The sequence below is a fragment of the Microcaecilia unicolor genome, chromosome 1, assembly GCF_901765095.1.
Source record: "Microcaecilia unicolor chromosome 1, aMicUni1.1, whole genome shotgun sequence".
NCBI classification, from domain to species: domain Eukaryota; kingdom Metazoa; phylum Chordata; class Amphibia; order Gymnophiona; family Siphonopidae; genus Microcaecilia; species Microcaecilia unicolor.
In genome coordinates, this window is record NC_044031.1 from 736,615,341 (window position 1) to 736,637,023 (window position 21,683).

General features: G+C 48.9%; 1 protein-coding gene and 1 long non-coding RNA gene across 3 annotated transcripts in view; one reads left to right on the plus strand and one right to left on the minus strand.

Moving 5' to 3' along the window:
• Positions 1-381: 381 nt before the first annotated feature.
• On the minus strand, positions 382-19,923 carry LOC115459878. The gene is made up of 3 exons (XR_003940342.1): positions 19,912-19,923; positions 16,670-16,672; positions 382-447 (listed from the first exon to the last, which is right to left on the minus strand). It is a non-coding gene; the product is annotated as an uncharacterized LOC115459878 (long non-coding RNA).
• FANCI (FA complementation group I) overlaps positions 8,450-21,683 on the plus strand; it is a 188,926-nt gene continuing 175,692 nt past the window's right edge. The window contains exons 1-2 of one of the 2 annotated variants that reach the window (XM_030189691.1): positions 8,450-8,492; positions 8,664-8,822. The gene's annotated coding sequence lies outside the window, so the exon portion shown is untranslated. Of the gene's footprint in view, positions 8,493-8,663; positions 8,823-12,234; positions 12,274-21,683 lie in introns of those variants that run through there. The other variant, XM_030189690.1, reaches the window with a different exon arrangement.

The following is a 21,683-nucleotide window of genomic DNA, read 5'->3' on the forward strand; positions in this document are numbered from 1 at the left end:
CAATGTGTGTATGGATGCCTGTTCTAGTGTGTGCATGCGATAATGTTTGAATAACTGTCTATACTTGTGGCTATCATTTCTGAACATGAGGCATCATTAAAAGGGCAGACTTTTAAATGCCCAGTTGGGTATATATGCTAATCTCAAATTTGATAAATGCTTCTGACATATCCATCTACTTGCTCCCATGATGTTACTAAATTCTATTATGTCTCACTGTATCTTCAAATGTAAATATAAATAATAATACAAAAAACAGCGAAGATGACTCTAAAAAATGAGGAAAACAAAAATGATGAAAAATGAAGACGGTACTCCGATGGTGAAGATTAAAAAATGTATTAATCATAAAAGATATACAAAATAGGGGAGAATAGGACCCGACACAGCTGTGCTTCGGCCAGCAAGGCCTGCGTCAAGTCTTCTCACCACATCGGTTATCTTTCCCTGTTTTTACATCGGATGTATTAAATCTCTCCAGAGAACTAGTCGTGTTAGAAAATGCTTAAAGCATTATAAACCAGAGAGGCTACAATAAGCGTCTCGCATCTGTGAAATATTCCGGAATTGGTGATCACCATTACGGAACAATGTAAGCCACATTGAGCCTGCAAATAGGTGGGAAAATGTGGGATACAAATGCTATAAATAAATAAATAAAATCAAATGTAAGCCACATTGAACCTGAGTTTGCTTAGGAAAATGTGGAATATAAATATCAAATTTAAAAAAATCCTTTATCCTCCACCTTTTAAGACACTGCCTATCCAATTGGATGGCGATAGCATAAGGAAAGCAAGTTTGATCAGTGAAGACTAACTCAAAATAACCTGTTCTTTAGCTGGGCTCTAGTATTACCATATTGAAAATGTGACCATTCCATGCCTTTGTGGTTATGTTCCACTAATAGGTTAAACGATTAACTGACTTTCTTGAAAGGATTATATAACCTTTGGATGCATGACTAGGAACAAAAACACACACACTCATTTATGCAATATCACAATTCCTCTTAGTGTTCACAATGAGCTCGTTTTATTACTGACCAGATGGAAGAGTTTTCAGTTTTGGCACAGTATAAATCATTGAAGGAACAAAATATAAGAAAACCAGTAGATTGGGACTTCCGGTGGAGCCGCGATCCAAGATGGCTGCCGAGGAGTGAGCTCCACGAGAACCCTGACGAGGCCCCCGGGTTCGAGGTCGCTGGACCCCCCCAACAAAAATACAGCTTAGGGCGAAGTAGGGGAACGACGGGGGAGAGGCGCGACAGTGGCAAGCAACATCGGGAGACCCGGGGAACCCTCCTAAAGAGCAGCCGAAGCCGGACAAGATGGCGGCTGGAGCGGGAGAGCGGCGGAGACGGAGGTAAAAGTGCAGCAGAGCCGGATTGCACTCTCCCTCCCTACTTTAGTGGATAACCTGCAGCAGAGGCACTAGAGAGAGAGAGAGTGCTGAAGAGTGGGGATTGGCGGGACCGGACTAAATTGAGACTTGTGCTGCATCCCTTCTTCCCCCTCCCCCCCCCCCCCCGACTCGTGGTGTGAATGCAGGGAGAGCTATGTGCAATTGAAGAAGCGGGGGGAGCGAGGACAGTAGAGAGGAGAAGGGGAGTGCTCCAGTGAGAGAAGAACCCCGGGACCAGCTGAGACAAGGAGGCAGCAGCCTCAGGAGTGACTGGCCAGACAGCAGCCTGAGCAGCCCAGCAGTCATAATGTCAGAGGGGCCCCACAGCAGGGAGTGGCACGGCCTTGGAGACACAGCATTGGGCTCAGACTGGGCTCGGGGCAGACGAGTGCACAGCAAACAGTAGTAGCCCAAAGAAGACAGAACGGAGGAGGAGGGGGAACAAAGAGAGCAGCGCCCCAAGATGCCACCGAGAAAGAGCCTTGAAAAATTTAGATTCACGGCGGATCCTGCTGGTAAGGGGAAACCAGAGACAGCAGCTAATAGCCAAGGAGCGGAAAAGCTGAGCGATATCCCATCGGACTCGGAAGAGGAGAGTCACAGAGATGAGGGGGAAAATACTGAAGAGATTTCGAAAGCAGAGGTGGTGGGCTGGTTTAAAGAACTGAAGTCGGAGCTGGCGGGCTACCGAACAGATGTCCAGAACACGCTCCGGGAGATGTGGGCGGAGATCCGAGACTTGGGAACACGAGTAGAGGTGGTGGAGGAACAACTTGAACGTGTGCAGGCGGAAGTAAAGGACAAAAAGATGGAGACGCCTGTCGACACAGCGGAGATCCAACAACTAAAAGACCAGATGGAAGATCTGGAAAACAGATCCCGCCACAATAACCTGCGGTTTAAAGGAATTCCAGAGCTGGACATTTTTATGAACTCGGAGACCACGATAAAGGAACTATGTCAGTTTATTCTGTATCCAGAAGAGGAGGGTGGGCAGCAGGAGATCCGCCTACAAAGAGCACATCGAAGCGCGGGGCCACAGAGAGATCTGGCACCCAGAGATATTATCGCATGCTTTTTAGACTTTCCCACTAAAGAACGGATTTTGGCTAAAGCCAGGCAGCAGAAGGTAATAACATGGAAAACATACAAGATAGAAGTATATCAAGATCTGGCTGGCGTAACCCTGAAAAAATAGAAGGACAATGCGAGAAGTGACAGGGTTCATGCGAAACAAAGGAATCCGGTACCGATGGTTGTACCCTTTTGCGGTCTGGCTTACTGTGAAGGGAAAATCAAAGAAAGTGAAAACACCGGAAGAAGCTTGGGCGGCGCTTAGAGCACTGGGGTCCGAGGACGTTCCAGCCCAAGAGCCCCAGCCACAAAGGGCAGGGGATCCACGACCGGACTCGGCATGGCAGGTGGCAGTGAGGAGAGGAAAGAAGGGCGATAGAACTGCTTCCTGAAGCCTAAGAGAGACAGTATTTGGATGAGTATGAAAGACATGTCTAGGAACTTGACTGCCTGGGGAGGGGATGTTAGGATGCTGTTTGACATGGGAAGCGGGGACATAAGAGGAGTAAGATAGCGGGGAGGGGGCCCAATGTCAAACTTGCTTAATGATGCCCGCAAAGAGTACGTGGGACGAAGGGGAGGGAAGGATAATAAAGGGAGGTATGAGTGGGGGGGGGGGACCCCCAGGTATATAACTGGGTAAAGGAGTGGGGGTTGGGGATCTGGGGGCCTGGGGGGGAACGCGGAGCCTCCTTATTGCCTGACTGCAGTAGGCATGTCGGGTAGGGGAGGGATACAGGGGAAGGGGAGAGGGAGGGAGGGACAGGGAGGGAAGGGGGGGATCAGGGGGAGGGGGGATTTGAAGGTGGGTTCCTGGAATGTGAATGGCCTTAATAACCCAGGAAAGAGAGCAAGCGTAATGAAAGAGATTAATAGGCTGCGATGTGATGTTTTGTTCTTGCAAGAGACACATTTGAGACCCAGATATGGGCATTTGCTATGTTCTAGAATGTACAATGAGGTGATTGTTCACCAGGGGACAGGGGGGAAGAAGGTAGGGGGCGTGGCTATAATGCTAAGACAGACCTGTGGACTGACTAACATGAAGGAATTCAAAGACACAACGGGGAGGTGTGTGGCCATTCGGGGGCTGCTACAAGGGAAGGAGGTGACGTTGGTCAACATGTATGCCCCAAATACAGGACAAGGGGACTTTTTTCGCACACTGTGGGAGGAGATTCAAGGGTTTATAGGAGGGCAGGTAATAGTGGGAGGAGATTTTTAACATTGCCCCGGATGCGCGATTAGACCACTCGGGAGGAGGGGGATACCAGTCAGGACTGGGGAGAAAGGCATTACGAAAATTCTTGGCTAATATGGAGTTGGTAGACAGCTGGAGAATAGTACGGGGCACACAAAGAGGGTACACATTCTACTCTCATGCAGCTAACACCTATACCAGGATAGATGGGCTGTGGGTACACCGCAACTGGGCGCCAATGATAGTGGAGACTGAAATAGAACCAATTCACATCTCGGATCATGCTATGATATGGATTAGACTACAGGGATGGGGCCCTAGGAGGCAGAACACCAGGTGGAAACTCAACGAGTCACTCCTGGGAGAGGAACAAGTGAGGGAGGAAGTGAAGACCGGTTTACAGGAGTACTGGAGAACAAATGATACAGGGGAAGTGGGGGATGGGGTACTGTGGGTCGCAATGAAGGCGGTGGTGAGGGGTATACTGATTAAATGGGGAGCAAGGAAAAAGAGGGAGCGGGGACAAAAGATGATGGAGTTGCAACAAAGATTATGCAAACTAGAACGAACGCACCAGAGAAACCCGTCCCCCCGGGTGTGGGAGGAGCTCCGGAAAATTAGGGGGGAGCTAGTGCAGGGGCAGATGGAGGAGGTGGAATACATGAGGACGAGAATCCGGCAGCAGTTCTTCGAGTTTGCTAACAAATCGGGAGCCATGCTGGCCAGATGTTTGAGAGCGAAACGGGTAAAATCTAAGATACAAAAAATTAAAGATGGTACGGGAGGGTGGCTGTATATGGACCCCGACATAGAGAAGGGATTCCTCAGCTATTATAAAGGCCTGTATAGTGCTCCAGAGGGAGAGTCCCCGGAGACGGTTGCTGGATATCTAGACTCGCTTCCTCTCCAGAGCTTGAATGAGGAGGGGCGCCAAAGGATAGAGGAACCAATGCGTCAGGGGGAGATCACGGGGGTCATTCTAAAACTACCCAATGGTAAGGCTCCCGGACTAGATGGATTTACAGCAAGATTTTATAAACAATTCGAGAATCTGGTAAGCCCATTGTTGTTGAGGGTGGGTAATGGGGTACTGGAGGGTGGGGAGCTCCCGAGATCAATGATGGAGGCGGGAGTGACGGTCATACCTAAACCGGGGAAAGACCCGACGGAGTGTGGGTCCTATAGACCCATCTCCTTGCTCAATGTGGATGCTAAAATCATAGCTAAGGTATTGGCCAACAGATTGGGCAGACTGTTACCTACATTAATAGATTCGGACCAAGCCGGTTTTATACTGGGGAGGCAAGTAGGAGATAATATCAGAAGAACACTACACCTGATGTGGGAGGCACAGCACACAAGAACAGGGGTAGCTATACTGTCGATAGATGCCGAAAAGGCCTTCGACAGGGTGAATTGGGGCTTCTTGAGGGCAGTGCTTCAGAGAATGGGCCTGGGAAGGAATTTTAGTCTCTGGGTGGAGGCACTGTATAAGAACCCAAAGGCGTGCCTGAATATCAATGGGGGTTACTCACCCTTTTTCTCGATTGGTAGAGGCACCCGGCAGGGGTGTCCGCTGTCCCCACTGCTTTTTGCCCTTTATGTGGAACCACTGGCCGTGGCGATCAGAGACCACCCGGGGGTAAGAGGGATGAGGATTGGAGACCGGGAACACCGCATAGCGATGTTTGCCGATGACATGCTACTATATGTAAAGGACCCGGGGGACACTCTGCCGATTACCTTGGGGATATTTGAGGAGTATGAGAAATATGCAGGGCTCAAAATAAATAGGGACAAAAGTGAGATTTTGGGAGTCTCCTTAAGGGAGGAGGAGGAGGCAGAGCTAAAAGCCCGGTTTGAGTTTAAGTGGGCGAGACACAGAATTAGGTACCTAGGGATCCAATTGCCGGGGGACCTAGAGAGGTTATTTGCGCTTAATTATGGACGCTTGCAAGAGCAGATACAAAATGACATGTTGAGATGGAAAACTAAATGGCTATCATGGTGCGGGAGGATGGCTGTGATTAAAATGAATGTGCTACCACGCATATTGTTTCTCTTCCAGACACTGCCAATTGCGGTGCCGAAAGCATTTCTTAAAAGGCTACAGAGTACCATATTGAAATTTATATGGGGAAACAAGAGACCGCAGCTGGCACAAAGGGTCTTGTGGAGGGGAAAGGAGAGGGGAGGGAGAGCGGTCCCCAATTTGGAGTGGTACTATTGGGGTTCTCAATTGAAGATGATTTTGGATTGGGAACGGGGTATGGAGAAGCCTGCTATTCAGGTGGAACAAGCCTACTGGCCACAGAGGACGTTGAGATCATTATTGTGGACTTCCGAGAGATTGGGGAGAGGGCAAAGAGGGAGGGGCAACCCTTTTCTAGGTCATCTATTGGAAGTATGGGGAATGTTGAGGAGAAGAAGGGGGCGCCCAGCGGCGGTGTCATCACTGGCTCACCTTAGGTGGGAGCCTAAATTCATAGCGGGTAGGGAGAATGCTACGTTTGCTAGATGGGAGCGGAGGGGAGTGGAGAGATTTAGAGATGGGATGCATGGGAGTGGCTTGTGGACCTTTGAGGAGATGAGAGATAGGTATGGGATCCCTGAGGGAGACAGATTTGCGCATACACAATTAATACATTTCATGGGGAAGCAGGGATGGAGGGGGGGAACACCACGGGAGGGGGAATGGTTGGAAAACTTGTGGAGCTTGTTGCGAAAAGTCCCAAGGTCCATCTCAGTGGTGTACCGCTACCTCCAGGGGGAGGAAGAGAGGGCATATTCATTCCAGGGAGCGTGGGAGAGGGACTTACATTGTCACTTCACAGAGGAGGAAGGGGAACACATATGTGGGGAAGTTCAGAAGGCCTCAGTTTGTGTATTGATACAAGAGAATGCCTATAAAGTCCTCACGCGGTGGTACTATACACCAGAAAGGTTGAAAAAAATGTACCCTGAGACCTCAGCAGAGTGTTGGAGATGGTCACAGATAGGCACATTTCTCCATGTATGGTGGACCTGCCCGGGGGTGGTGCCATTCTGGCAAGCAGTAATGAAAGTGCTGGTCAAAACTATGGGGGTATCCCTGGTGTGTAACCCAAAGGCCTGCTTACTGGGAATGCACAATGAACGAGCGGTATGGGAAGAGAGTAAAATGATGCACTGGGGACTGGCAGCAGCAAAATGTCTCATTGCACGTGGCTGGAAGTCAGTGGACACCCCCGATATAGGGGAATGGAAAGTCCAAGTAAGGCAATTGTGGTACATGGAGAGATTAACGGTCTATAGAAGGGAGGGTGAACTTAAACGCAGGAAGGGATGGGAAAGGGTACAACACATGATAGAGCATCTTTAAAGAGGCCGATAGGCATTCCAGGGAAAGGGGAGGGGGGAATAGGGGGTAACACTTAGAGGGAGAAAGGGGGGGGGATTAAATATATATGCATAATTAATGGGGGATTACATGGGGGGCATTAATGGAGGGAGGAAGGTACAAGGAGCAGGGGGGGATTATAGAGTTGAACACGGGAAGACATATCGTAGCTAAGAGATAGTCTGCCTGCTGCAACAAAGTTAAGCCTCCAAGATCTGGGGAGGGAAGTAAGTTATGGGTAGTTGACTGTACATGCAACGGACGGGAAAAGAAGCAACCCAACATAGCTGATCAGAGTGTGTATAGAGGCACAGTGGAGAGACAGCTATCACAATTGATGTTTACTCAAAGTTATATGGTTATGTTGGTATATGGATGATTAAATGTAATACGGTATGCAACTGATTAAGGTGAATATTGAGGCACACATGTGAGATAGTTATAATAATTGATGTTTATTCAAGGTTACATGGTGATGTATGTACATTTATGACAAAATGCAATAAAAAAATTTTCAAAGTTAAAAAAAAAGAATAAGAAAACCAGTAGACTGCATTAGGGGCTTATAGCCCATTACCTATGGCAGGTTACAACAATTAAGAGGAACCCATCAGGAAACAAGATACCCTCACTGGACTTGGTCATGAATTACTGTATTCTATTAAACATTGTAAAAAAAAAAAAATGAGTGCACACTATAGAAAAGTTTATTACTGCTGTTAATACTAGCTATTTTTTAATGCTGTTTTAGTGATTTCCAATTTTATTTCATGATTTATATGTACATATGGAAAACGTTCAAATAAATAAAAAGCTGTAAAATTAGAAAAAAAAACAACTTACACACAGTCATCAGCATTCTATTGTTTTTATATACAAATATCTTTGTTATCATTATCAATAAATAACGGCATATAGTGCAGCACTGAAAACCACAATACCCAGCATTCCAAATAACAAAGCAAGCTCTGGGAGCACTGACAGCATTTTTTTTTCACTCTCCCCCTCCCCTTCTTCACAGACACCTCGAAAACTCCCCAATTCCCCCTCCTCTCCCTAACAGAGAGAATGCAAAATCAAGGAGGTTTAAGAAAACCAGAGAAGCCGCACAAGTTTACTATCGTTCTCTATGCGTCTACTATGTTTTGGGTTCCTCAATATAGCGGCCGGCAAGCTCAGCCCACACAATGGGCGGGGCGGACAAGAAATAGGCTCATCATACCGTCTTCAATTGTCAAACATGATCCTCTTCCTATTTTTTCTCCAATCCCCTCCTTCGTCCTGCTCTCTGACGCATCTTCCTGTTTCGTGTCAAGGCGGGAAGGAAATCAAACCTCCTTGGCGGGAACTATCCCAGGAAGGGAAGCGTCAGAGAGGGGAGGTATACCGGGGAAGGAAAGCTATTATGGGACTGGTGGTGGGCGACTTCAGGTATGAGTTTGATGGTGGTTTGAGGGGCAGGTGCCAGATCGCCGACAGGGAAGAGAGGCGGAGACCAGTCCCCGAATGCTTGTGAAGACAGAGAGCTCGGCGTGTGAAGTCACCCGAATGCTGTTATGTAGAGGAGGTTAGAAACAGTGACGCAGGTTTTTTTTTTGGCAGGGAGGGTTACTAGCTGGCTCCTATGTCCAGACTGTATTGCACTGTATGCATAGGGATTAGAGGATATTAATTGAAAAATCAGAACAAGTCCCTATATGCAGTGGAATAAACCCAGGACTGTGTCTTGTCAAATCTGGAATTTGCTGGTAATCCAAGCAGGTAAGGATTTAGGTCGAAGGTGCTAAGCATCTCCTGAGATGGAGAAGGGTTTAATGAGAGATGTTTAAGGTTTATTTTGATATATATATTTTTTTAATCTGTAGGATCAAAATGCTTCAGGTAGATAACAAAGAAATGACAGTAAAAAAAAAACAAAAACCCAATAACCTTTCTGCCTATTAGCGCTATAATCCCTTCTTCTCCCTACCAGATCCTCTGTTCTTGTCATGGATGACGTTCAGTTAAAATGTGACTGGTAATTCCACTCAAATACACAAAATAAAGTATAACATAAATTATAACTGCTTTCTTAGTATGGAGTAGAGCTTAAGGGACTCGGTTTAAGAGTTTGCAACAGTATTCACCTACTACAGTGTTTGGGAAAATAGACCCAGCAGTAGTTTAGGTCGTTTAATTTAAGGTAGTGGTATTTATTTAAGTCTACTACCACTACTATTTAGCATTTCTATAGCGCTACAAGTCCTTGAGGGCTACAAATCCAGTAAGAATATCATTCCCACCTTAGTAATTCCCTTATGAAAACGGTAACGGAATTCAAAAATGCGTGGGATAAACATAAAGGAATCCTGTTCAGAAGGAATGGATCCTCAGAAGCTTAGCCGGTGGGGGGAGGCGGGGGGGGGGGGGGGGGGGGGGGGCTGGTTCTGGACAGACTTCTACGTTCTGTTCTCTGAAAATGGCAGAAACAAATCAAGGTCAGGTAAACACATAAAGTAGCACATACAAGTTTAAATTGTTGGGCAGACCAGATGGACTGTGCAGGTCTTTTTCTGCCATCATCTACTATGTTACTGTCAAGCTTATTTTCGAAAGTGATCGCCGGCCATAAATCGGGAGATGGCCGGCGATCTCTCAAAAGCGGCCAAATCGGTGTAATTGAAAGCAGCTTTTTTGACAGCATCGCCGCTTTCATGTCACCTTGCTGGCGAAAGTTCAAGGGGGCGTGTTGGCGGCATGGCTACCAGATGGCCGGCTTTCACGGATAATGGAAAAAAAAAGCGGCGTTCAGCAGTATTTCGCTGGGTTTACTTGGTCCTTTAATTTTCACGACCATGCCTCAAAAAGGTGCCCCAACTGACCAGATGACCACCGGAAGGAAACGGGGATGACCTCCCCGTACTCCCCCAGTGGTCACCAACCCCCTCCCACAGTAAAACAATAAAACTAAAAACCTTTTTTGCCAGCTTGTATGCCAGCTTGTACCCACCTCCATGACAGCAGAATGTGTTCTATCCTCTGACAGCCTTTCCCTGGTTGTGATGTGGCTGTTGGGTGAGTGTGACACCTTTTCTGTTAAGTGCACTGCAGAGTCACATCAGCAATGCATTGTGGTGGGTGTAGGGTAGTGGGCTGTACTCCCATGGTGCTTTTCCCAAGATAACTGGGTCAGAGTGTGTCCAGTTTTGCTTCCGGTAGTCCATGAGGTAGTGGCCATTTTTGTCAGCCAGTTTTAGATCCCTTTCTTTTTTATTTATCATTTTACTTAATTACATTCACATTTATCACATAAATGTAAGGAAAAACAGAAATTAATATAAGGAAAAAGAAAAAACATTTTCTCACAACAATATATATAACTAGTAAAAAAGGCCCGTTTCTGACACAAATGAAACGGGCGCTAGCAAGGTTTTCCTCGGAGTGTGTATGTTTGGGAGAGTGTATGTGAGAGTGACTGTTTGAGAGTCAGAGTGAAAGTGTGAGTCCAATCCATGCTCCTCTGTCACCTGGCCCCTCCATTCATCCCTATCCAGCATTTCCCCTCTCTGCCTGAGGCCTGTCCTGCAATCCATATCCATCCATGCCCATCTGTCCCCTCCATTCATCCCTATCCAGCAATTCCCCTCTCCCTGAGTCCTGCCCTCCCAATCCATGCCCATCCATGCTCATCTGTCACCTGGCCCCTCCATTTTTCCCTATCCAGCATTTCCCCTCTCTGCCTGAGGCCTGACCTGCAATCCATATCCATCCATGCCCATCTGTCCCCTCCATTCATCCCTATCCAGCAATTCCCCTCTCCCTGAGTCCTGCCCTTCCAATCCATGCCCATCCATGCTCATCTGTCACCTGGCCCCTCCATTTTTCCCTATCCAGAATTTCCCCTCTCTGCCTGAGGCCTGCCCTGCAATCCATATCCATCCATGCCCATCTGTCCCCTCCATTCATCCCTATCCAGCAATTCCCCTCTCCCTGAGTCCTGCCCTTCCAATCCATGCCCATCCATGCTCATCTGTCACCTGGCCCCTCCATTTTCCCTATCCAGCAATTGCCCTCTCTCCCTGAGGCCTGCCCTCCCAATCCATGGCCATCCATGCTCCTCTGTCCCCTGCCGCCTCCATTCATCCTTTTCCAGCAAGTCCCCTCTCTCCCTTCCATGACCCCCCCCTCGCATCCATGCTCCTCTCTCTCCCATGTGCCAGCCTGGGCCGGCCCCTTCCCCCCCCCCCCCCCCCGCATCCATGCTGTGGTTGGCCACCCTCTTCTCTCCCCCAACATGCGTTTTTTTTTCCACCCCCTCCCGCGAACCTGTCGATCCCCCCCCCCCCCGCCGGAACGCCGAAAACTGCCGCCGCCGTTGTTGTACTACCTTCCCTTCCCGTAGGTTGTTGAATCATCTTAGAAAGTTTAACTCCGTGCGTAGAAAGTTTAACTCCGTGCGTCTGACGTCAGACGCACAGAGTTAAACTTTGTAAGATGATTCAACAACCTACGGGAAGGGAAGGTAGTACAACAACGGCGGCGGCCTCTTTCGGCGTTCCGGCGGGAAGGGGTGGGTTTCGAGGGGGCCATAGCGCAGGGGCGCAGTGTTTCCCTACTCCTCCCCTTGCCTTGCAATCAGCTGTTTTGACGTCAGTGACGTCAGTGCGTGTCTGCCTCACAGACCACCTCCAGCCAAGGAGCCACGGTCCCAAGCACAGAACGTTGGAGGTGAGAATTATTATATAGGATTGTCCACAATTGGGGGATCCAAGATCAGGAAAACAATCTAATCTAATATAATAAAACGCACCGTGAACGTTCTAATGAGGACAACGTTCTGAAGTCACTAAAACACTCTCTGAAGGGTTCGTGGCGTTCGTGGTGTGAAGCCACCCACCCAGCCGTCTCTGCCCCGCCCTCGCGTCAAACGTCATGACGTCGAGGGCGGGGAAAACACACGGATCGCGAGGGCAGAAAAAAAAACAAACGGATCGCACCCACGCACGGTGCGTTTTACTATATTAGATTTACCTCTGTGGTGGCGGTTCCGGTAGCGCAGCGTCAGGGAAGGAGGCGGCGCTCCCGACGTCTAGCCTTCCCTTCGCTGTGTTCCGCCTTCTTCTGACGTCAATGATGACGTCAGAAGAAGGCGGAACACAGCGAAGGGAAGGCTAGACGTCGGAAACGCCGCCTCCTTCCCTGACGCTGCGCTGCCGGAACCGCCACCACGGAGGTAAATAAAAAAAAAAAAAAAAAAGAAAAGGGATGTTGGGGGGATAGAAGAGGGTGGGCAGCAAAGTTGAACACTGGGAGCAGGAGGGCAGGGGAAAAACGACAGCATGGATGCGAAGGGGGGGGGGGGGGGAAAGAAGAGGGCGGGCCAGGCTGGGACATGGGACAGAGAGGAGCATGGATGCGAGGGGGGGTCATGGAAGGAAGAGAGGGGAATTACATGAAAAGGAAGAATGGAGGGGGCATGGGACAGAGGAGCATGGATGGGCATAGATTGGGAGGGCAGAGCTCAGAGAGAGAGGGAAATTGCTGGAAAGGGAAAAATGGAGGGGCCAGGTGACAGATGGGCATGGATTGGAAGGGCAGGACTCAGGGAGAGGGGAATTGCTGGATAGGGATGAATGGAGGGGACAGATGGGCATGGATGGATATGGATTGCAGGGCAGGCCTCAGGCAGAGAGGGGAAATGCTGGATAGGGAAAAATGGAGGGGCCAGGTGACAGAGGAGCATGGATGGACATGGATTGGAAGGGCAGGGCTCAGGGAGATAGGGGAATTGCTGGAAAAGGATGAATGGAGGGGGCAGGGGACAGATGGCCATGGATTGGGAGGGCACGGCTCACACTCTCTCATATACAATGTCTTTCTGACTCACTCTCACACACTCTGTCTCACACTGTATCACATTCACTCTCTATGTGCCACACAGTCACTCACACACTCGCTTGGTCTCATACACTCACAGAGAATCTGTGTCTCACACACACTCTCTCTCTCGCCCACACACACACACTCTCTCTCACACTGTGTCTCACATACACACTTGCACACACTCTCTCACAAACACACTCACACCCAGACTCACTCTCTCTCTCACACACTCACACTTTCACTCTGACTCTCAAACAGTCACTCTCACATACACTCTCCCAAACATACACACTCCAAGGAAAACCTTGCTAGCGCCCGTTTCATTTGTGTCAGAAACGGGCCTTTTTTACTAGTCTCAAAGAAAATAAGAAAAACACCAAGTGGTTAATCTTACAAATTCATATTTTCTGAGAGAGGAAGGTTAATCGGTAATTGCAGCCGGTACAGTGGTAACTAAAGGAAGTTGCTGCAGAGGGTTCTTCATTTGTTCTTTTAACTCCACAAACTTGTAATTTCTTGGGTTCAACAAATAAGTAATAAGGAAATAAAACACTTACAAAGGAATCGCTCTAGGAAGGTCCCACCTAGGGCAATGATTCTTGGCTTAAAAGCCAAGAGTTCACACCTCCTAGTCTGCGATTCCCTTGATATATCAGGAAATATATTTATCTTTGAACCCAAAAAACTATCAGCCATGTATCAGAAATACAGTTTCAAAACATTGTTCCTATCTAAATCAAAGGCAAAAGTTACTAGTAATATAACTCTCTATATAGGGTATTTTAGGAAGATTTATCATTCTCAAGTTATTTTTCCTTAATTGGTTCTCCAGAAGTTCCACTTTTTTACAAGAAACATGACTGTCCATTACCAGATTAACTGATTTTCGTAGAGAAACCATTTCCGTAATCAAAGTCTCTATTTTTATATCTTGGACTTCCACTTTGTTAGATAAGTATTGATAGATATACACATATTTATTCCTGAAAAATTTTTAAAATCTGAAGAAGAGAATTATTCACACACATTTCTAGAGTGCTACTAGGGTTACGCAGCGCTGTACAATTTAACAAAGAGCTTACAATCTAATAGACAAGTGAACGGTCGGTCCGATAGGGGCAGTCAAATTGGGGCAGTCTGTATTCACTGAACGGTAAGGGTTAGGTGCCGAACCTAGCATTCAAGAGGTGGGCTTTAAGCAAAGACTTGAAGACGGGCAGGGAGGGGGCTTTGCGTAAGGGCTCAGGAAGGTTGTTCCAAGCATAGGGTGAGGCGAGGCAGAATGAGCGGAGCCTGGAGTTGGCGGTGGTGGAGAAGGGTACTGAGAGGAGGGCTTTATCCTGTGAACGGAGGTTACGGGCGGGAACGTAAGGGGAGATGAGGGTAGAAAGATAGTGAGGGGCAGCAGACTGAGTGCATTTGTAGGTAAGAAGGAGAAGCTTGAATTGAATGCGGTATCTGATCGGAAGCCAGTGAAGTGACCTGAGGAGAGGGGTGATATGAGTATATCGGTTCTGGCGGAATATGAGATGTGCAGCAGAGTTCTGAACAGATTGAAGGGGGGATAGATGGCTAAGTGGGAGGCCGGTGAGGAGTAAGTTGCAGTAGTCAAGGTGAGAGGTAATGAGAGCGTGGACGAGAGTTCGGGTGGTGTGTTCAGAGAGGAAAGGGCGAATTTTGCTGATGTTAAAGAGGAAGAAGCGACAGGTCTTGGCTATTTGCTGGATATGCACAGAGAAGGAGAGAGAGGAGTCAAAGATGACTCCGAGGTTGCGGGCAGATGAGACTGGGAGGATGGGGGTGTTATCAACTGAGATAGAAAGTGGAGGAAGAGGAGAAATGGGTTTTGGTGGAAAGACGATAAGCTCGGTCTTGGACATGTTCAGTTTCAGGTGGCGGTTGGACATCCAGGCAGCAATGTCGGATAAGCAGGCCGATACCTTTGCCTGGGTCTCCGTGGTGATGTCTGGTGTGGAGAGATACAGTTGGGTGTCATCAGCATAGAGATGATACTGGAAACCATGAGATGAGATCAGGGAGCCCAGGGAAGAGGTGTAGATTGAGAAGAGAAGGGGTCCAAGGACAGATCCCTGGGGAACACCAACAGATAAGGGGATGGGGGTGGAGGAAGATCCATGAGAGTGAACTTTGAAGGTGCGGTGGGAGAGATAGGAGGAGAACCAGGAGAGGACAGAGCCCTGGAACCCAAATGAGGACAGTGTGGCAAGAAGTAAGTCATGATTGACAGTGTCAAAAGCGGCGGATAGATCGAGGAGGATGAGGATGGAGTAGTGGCCTCTGGATTTGGCAAGGAACAGGTCATTACAGACTTTAGAGAGTGCTGTTTCTGTCGAGTGAAGAGGGCGAAAACCGGATTGAAGCGGATCGAGGATGGCATGAGAGGAGAGAAAATCAAGGCTGCGGCTGTGGACTGCGCGCTCAAGTATCTTGGAGAGGAAGGGTAGGAGGGAGATGGGGCGGTAGTTGGAGGGACAGGTAGGGTCTAGTGATGGTTTTTTGAGGAGTGGCGTGACTACGGCATGCTTGAAGGTGTCGGGGACAGTTGCAGTGGACAGAGAGAGGTTGAGGATATGACAGATGGAGGGGGTGATAGTAGGAGAGATGGTGTTAAGTAAGTTGGTGGGGATGGGATCTGAGGAACAAGTGGTGCATTTTGAGGAGGAAAGAAGGCGGGTGGTTTCCTCCTTGGAGATATCAGGAAAGGAGGAGAAGGAGGTCTGGGTTGGTTGGTTGAGGGAGAGGGTTGAAGGGTGAAGAGGAGGAGGTGGCTTGGTAGTGAACTCAAGGTTGATCTTTTGCACCTTATCACGGAAGTAGTCAGCCACTGATTGAGGAGAGAGTGGGGGTGGGGGTGGGAGCGGAGGGCACTTTGAGGAGGGAGTTAAGGGTGGCGAACAGACGACGAGGGTTAGAGCTGAGAGAATTAGTTAACTGGGTGTAATAGTCCTGTTTGGCAAGGAATAGTGAGGACTGGAAGGAGGATAGCATGAATTTGTAGTGAAGGAAATCTGAATGGGTGCGAGATTTCCTCCAGAGGCATTCAGCAGATCGGGCGCAGGAGCGAAGGTAACGGATGCAAGGGGTCAGCCAGGGCTGGGGATTAGTACGCCTTGTGGGACGGGAGGTGGATGGTGCAAGGGTGTCCAGAGCAGAGGAGAGAGTGGCATTGTAAGCGGAGACAGCCTCGTCGACAGACTCGGAGGACATGATGGAGGGGAGGAGATTAGAAATACTAGATGATAAGGTGGGAGGGTCAATAGCCTGGAGATTCCTGGAAGTAGTGGTTAATGTTGGGCGGGGCTATGACCCCGAATCTCTCCAAAGTAGACTGAGAAGTGGTGGGAACCCCAGCCCTGTTCGAGGAGGACAACACCAAGGCTTTGCCTTTTTTCTTCCCCATTCTCTGGGGATCGCGCCTACTTCTTCAGGTATTCTGGTGTAAAACGGGAACACAACTAACGTACATCCTCCCTCGACGCCATCTTGGATCCTCCAGTTTGGGACACTCTTTGTCTGGTTTCTCCTCAGAGGCCTGTCTGATATGGGTAACCCTTCAGCATAGCCCTCTAAGTCATTGAAACACGGAAGCCCCTCCACCACTTACAAGGTGGTGTCCCTTCGGAGGGGTTTAGATCCCTTTCATGTGTTACCCACGTTAGAGAACTTAGTTATTACCTTGAATGTTGCTGAAAGAGGGCATTGTACACCATTCTGCCAGCTCTGACCTACTGCTAATCTCAGTACCAGGGCGACTGTTTGCCAGTGGGGCACAACCTCTGATCTGCAGTTAACTGTGAGTAAACGTGCTTATTCAAATAAAGGACTTTTTCAAAGAGATTAGTCTTCAGGTCTCAATTGGTGTGCCAAGGTTATATAGCAGCAACAAGTCCTAGAGGCCTGCGTGTATGCAGGTCCCTGGAGCACTTTTAGTGGGTACCGCAGTGCACTTAAGGCAGGTGGACCCAGGCCCATCCCCCCCCTTTAACACTTGTGCTGGTAAATGGGAGCCCTCCAAAACCCACTGTACCCACCTGTAGTTGCCCCCTTCACCCCTAAGAGCTACGGTAGTGTTGTACATTTGTTGGTAGTGGGTTTGGGGGGGGGGGAGGTGGGGGGCTCAGCACCCAAAGTAAGGGAGCTATGCATGTGGGAGCTTTTTCTGAAGTCCACCGCACTGACCCCTAAGGTGCCCAGTTGGTGTCCTGGCATGTCAGGGGGGCCAGTGCACTACGAATGCTGGCTCCTCCCATGACCAAATGCCTTGCTTTTCGCCGGGTTTGAGATGGCTGGCAGTTTTTTCATTATCGCTGAAAAACAAAACCGGCGATCTCAATCCCAGCGAACTCTGGCATTTGGCCGGGCTAAATCGTATTATCGAAAAAAAAGATGGCCGGCCAGCTGTTGCGCCGCTGCCAAAATAGATTGCCGGCGATCTATTTCGCCGGCGACGTTCGATTATGCCCCTCTATGTTATTTGTCTGGCCTAATTAGATTGTAATCTCTGTCGAGCAGGGACTGTCTCTTCATGTCCAGTGTACAGCGCAGTATATGTCTATAGAAATAAGCAGTAGTAGTAGGTTAGATTGAGAACAGGAGAGGGCATGACGCCAAAAAGTTTAAGCCCATTAGGTTAGCCTCCCTTTCCCTCTACCCCTTACACCCAAAACAAAGCAAACCTATGAGCTGCTGCATCCACTTTGTTGTTCTTTATTGTTGGTAACAATTTTATTTGACTCACTTTTATATTTTCAAGCATGCCAGCTTTGTGCAACATACAAATGTAAATACAGTGGGGGAAATAAGTATTTGATCCCTTGCTGATTTTGTAAGTTTGCCCACTGACAAAGACATGAGCAGCCCATAATTGAAGGGTAGGTTATTGGTAACAGTGAGAGATAGCACATCACAAATTAAATCCGGAAAATCACATTGTGGAAAGTATATGAATTTATTTGCATTCTGCAGAGGGAAATAAGTATTTAATCCCTCTGGCAAACAAGACCTAATACTTGGTGGCAAAACCCTTGTTGGCAAGCACAGCGGTCAGACGTCTTCTGTAGTTGATGATGAGGTTTGCACACATGTCAGGAGGAATTTTGGTCCACTCCTCTTTGCAGATCATCTCTAAATCATTAAGAGTTCTGGGCTGTCGCTTGGCAACTCGCAGCTTCAGCTCCCTCCATAAGTTTTCAATGGGATTAAGGTCTGGTGACTGGCTAGGCCACTCCATGACCCTAATGTGCTTCTTCCTGAGCCACTCCTTTGTTGCCTTGGCTGTATGTTTTGGGTCATTGTCGTGCTGGAAGACCCAGCCACGACCCATTTTTAAGGCCCTGGCGGAGGGAAGGAGGTTGTCACTCAGAATTGTACGGTACATGGCCCCATCCATTCTCCCATTGATGCGGTGAAGTAGTCCTGTGCCCTTAGCAGAGAAACACCCCCAAAACATAACATTTCCACCTCCATGCTTGACAGTGGGGACGGTGTTCTTTGGGTCATAGGCAGCATTTCTCTTCCTCCAAACACGGCGAGTTGAGTTCATGCCAAAGAGCTCAATTTTTGTCTCATCTGACCACAGCACCTTCTCCCAATCACTCTCGGCATCATCCAGGTGTTCACTGGCAAACTTCAGACGGGCCGTCACATGTGCCTTCCGGAGCAGGGGGACCTTGCGGGCACTGCAGGATTGCAATCCGTTATGTTGTAATGTGTTACCAATGGTTTTCGTGGTGACAGTGGTCCCAGCTGCCTTGAGATCATTGACAAGTTCCCCCCTTGTAGTTGTAGGCTGATTTCTAACCTTCCTCATGATCAAGGATACCCCACGAGGTGAGATTTTGCGTGGAGCCCCAGATCTTTGTCGATTGACAGTCATTTTGTACTTCTTCCATTTTCTTACTATGGCACCAACAGTTGTCTCCTTCTCGCCCAGCGTCTTACTGATGGTTTTGTAGCCCATTCCAGCCTTGTGCAGGTGTATGATCTTGTCCCTGACATCCTTAGACAGCTCCTTGCTCTTGGCCATTTTGTAGAGGTTAGAGTCTGACTGATTCACTGAGTCTGTGGACAGGTGTCTTTCATACAGGTGACCATTGCCGACAGCTGTCTGTCATGTAGGTAACGAGTTGATTTGGAGCATCTACCTGGTCTGTAGGGGCCAGATCTCTTACTGGTTGGTGGGGGATCAAATACTTATTTCCCTCTGCAGAATGCAAATAAATTCATATACTTTCCACAATGTGATTTTCCGGATTTAATTTGTGATGTGCTATCTCTCACTGTTACCAATAACCTACCCTTCAATTATGGGCTGCTCATGTCTTTGTCAGTGGGCAAACTTACAAAATCAGCAAGGGATCAAATACTTATTTCCCCCACTGTATAGGAAGTATTGGTTTCATCGGTTATCGTAGTAATTAGTTCTAAATAGTAATCATTGTGTCATTTGGAGGGGCTGGTTATAGGGTCTCTCTGTATTCGTGCAGAGATGTTCCACCAGGTAAAGGGCCACCAAAATAGACGTGTTGTGAGAATCAGCACATTCCTAGTCGCTTGCAGCAGATAAATCCAGGAGCTAGTGGGTTAAGTCCGCCTACCAGCAGGTGGAGATAGACATAAACTAAAGGCAGTGATGCTAGACGGCCAGCTCCTTCCTCAGTTAGTATGTCTCTATCTTAGCAGGTGGTGGACGGCTTTTTCTCCAGCTCCTGGGCCCAGGGCCTTTGAGGGTGCTCCTGGGCCAGTGGCCAGTTTGAGCCGGGGGGTGGCGGACTGGTGGTGTCTCCTTTGGCAGCATATGCAGTTGCTGGGACCCTGCTGCACCTCAAATTCCCTCTGAACAGGCTTTTGCTGTTCCTTTCCTTCCCTGTTTGTTTCTGCCTCCTCACTTAAAAAAAAAGAGAACCATGATGCACAGGGAAGTGTGTTTTTGCTGAGAGCAGGTTTGTGTTACTGCTGTTTGAGTCACGTTTTCTGTTTTCTGCTTGTCTGAGCCTGCCTCGAAGTGGGAGTTGGAGAGTTTTTTTCTTCGGCTCAGCTGTCTGTTCCCATGCTTTCCCGGTCCGGGGTAAGTCCTGCTGGGTTCCTGTTCAGGGGTGGGTGATGGCAGTGGAGGCGGTAAAACGCTGTGCCTGATGCGGGAAACTGCATTTGGCGGCGGGACTTTGCAGCGTGGGGTGCGCTGATTTTGGGGGACTCGATGGAGCGGTGGCCCCCCTCCTAAAAGTGTGCTTTCCCGCCTGGAGCCTGGTGATTCTCGCGCCATTTTGCGATCGGTCGCGGAGCCGGCTCCGGTAGCGGCTTTGGGTAAAGCTTCTTCTGGTAGGGGAGTCGGGGGGGGGGGGCTGTCAGGCACTGTGGGCGGTGGTGCAGGTGCCATGGCTGCCACCTCTTGCGGGGGAGGGGTTTACACCAGAGTTTATTTTGCTACTCCATCAGGCGTTCTTGTTGAAAAGGGCCTTGCCCCCCCTCACACGGCTGCGACAGCTTCGACCTTTGATCCTCTCAGGGGGTCTGGGTTGTAACCAAGAGATTTTGGGTTTTTCGCCAGACGATTTCTCATCCCTTAAAAAGCCTAGGCTTTCTTTGGGGTCTGAGGAGGGGTCCTGCATTCGGTCATCTGCAGCTTCCTCCGTAGTGGCTCTCTCGGAGAAGACGGGGGTAGAGGACGTGGAGGAGGGTGTCCTCGCTGACCAACCGGAGGACTCTTCCGTTGTTAGGATTTTCCATAAAGGAGGAGTTGTCTACCTTTATCTCTCAGATACTGGAAGCCATGAATATAGAGGACCCTGAGGGTGCGGCTTCTCAGGCGGTCAACCCCAAGATGGCTAGTACCAAACGACCTTCTAAGGTCTTTCCAGTACATGAAGCTATTGAAGAGTTGATTTCGGCCCAGTGGGTGGATCCGGATGGGGGGCTGAAAGTGGCCAGGGCTATGGCCCGGCTGTATCCGGTTTCAGCGGACCGTTTAGAGCAGTTTGCTCTGCCTAGGGTGGATGCCCTGCTGACGGCGGTCACTAAGAAGACTACTCTTCCAGTGGAAGATGGTGTGGCACTTAAGGATATGCAAGACAGACGGCTAGAGGCCTCTTTAAAACGTGCCTTTGAGGTGGCCGCTTTGACACTTCAAGCTTCTGTTTGTAGTTCTTATGCAGCTAGAGCTTGTCTCAGTTGGCTACATTCTGTCATGGATTCGATTTTGGAGTCTGATATGCCGGGAACTCCTCAGATGTCGCTGATGGATATTGGGCTGGTGTACTTGGCGGATGCCTTGTATGATTTGGTCTGTGCTTCGGCCAAACTCATAGCCTTGATCGTTTTCTCTCGGCGTCTTCTGTGGCTCTGTCATTGGGCTGCAGATATGGCCTCTAAGCAGCGGCTCATTAAATTGCCTTTCCGAGGGAAATTGCTTTTTTGGAAGACCTAGAAAAGATTGTTAAAGATTTGGGAGATTCCAAATCTCAGCGTCGTCCAGAGGATAGACCGAAGTCTACTCCCAGGCAGGGAGCCTCGAGGTCATGTTTCAGAGAGATGCGACGGTATCGCCTGGGGTGGTCCAACGCAGCCTTTCAGCGTCCTCGTTTTGGGCAACGAGAAGCGTCCGGCCGGACCCCCCTCTCATCAGGGGGCTCCTTCTCGGGCCTCCCAATGATGGGGCGCAGGTCCACTCGGGAGGCGAGCAGATTGGTGGTCGGCTTTCTCTGTTTTTTCCAGAGTGGGCCAGAATTACTTTCGACCAGT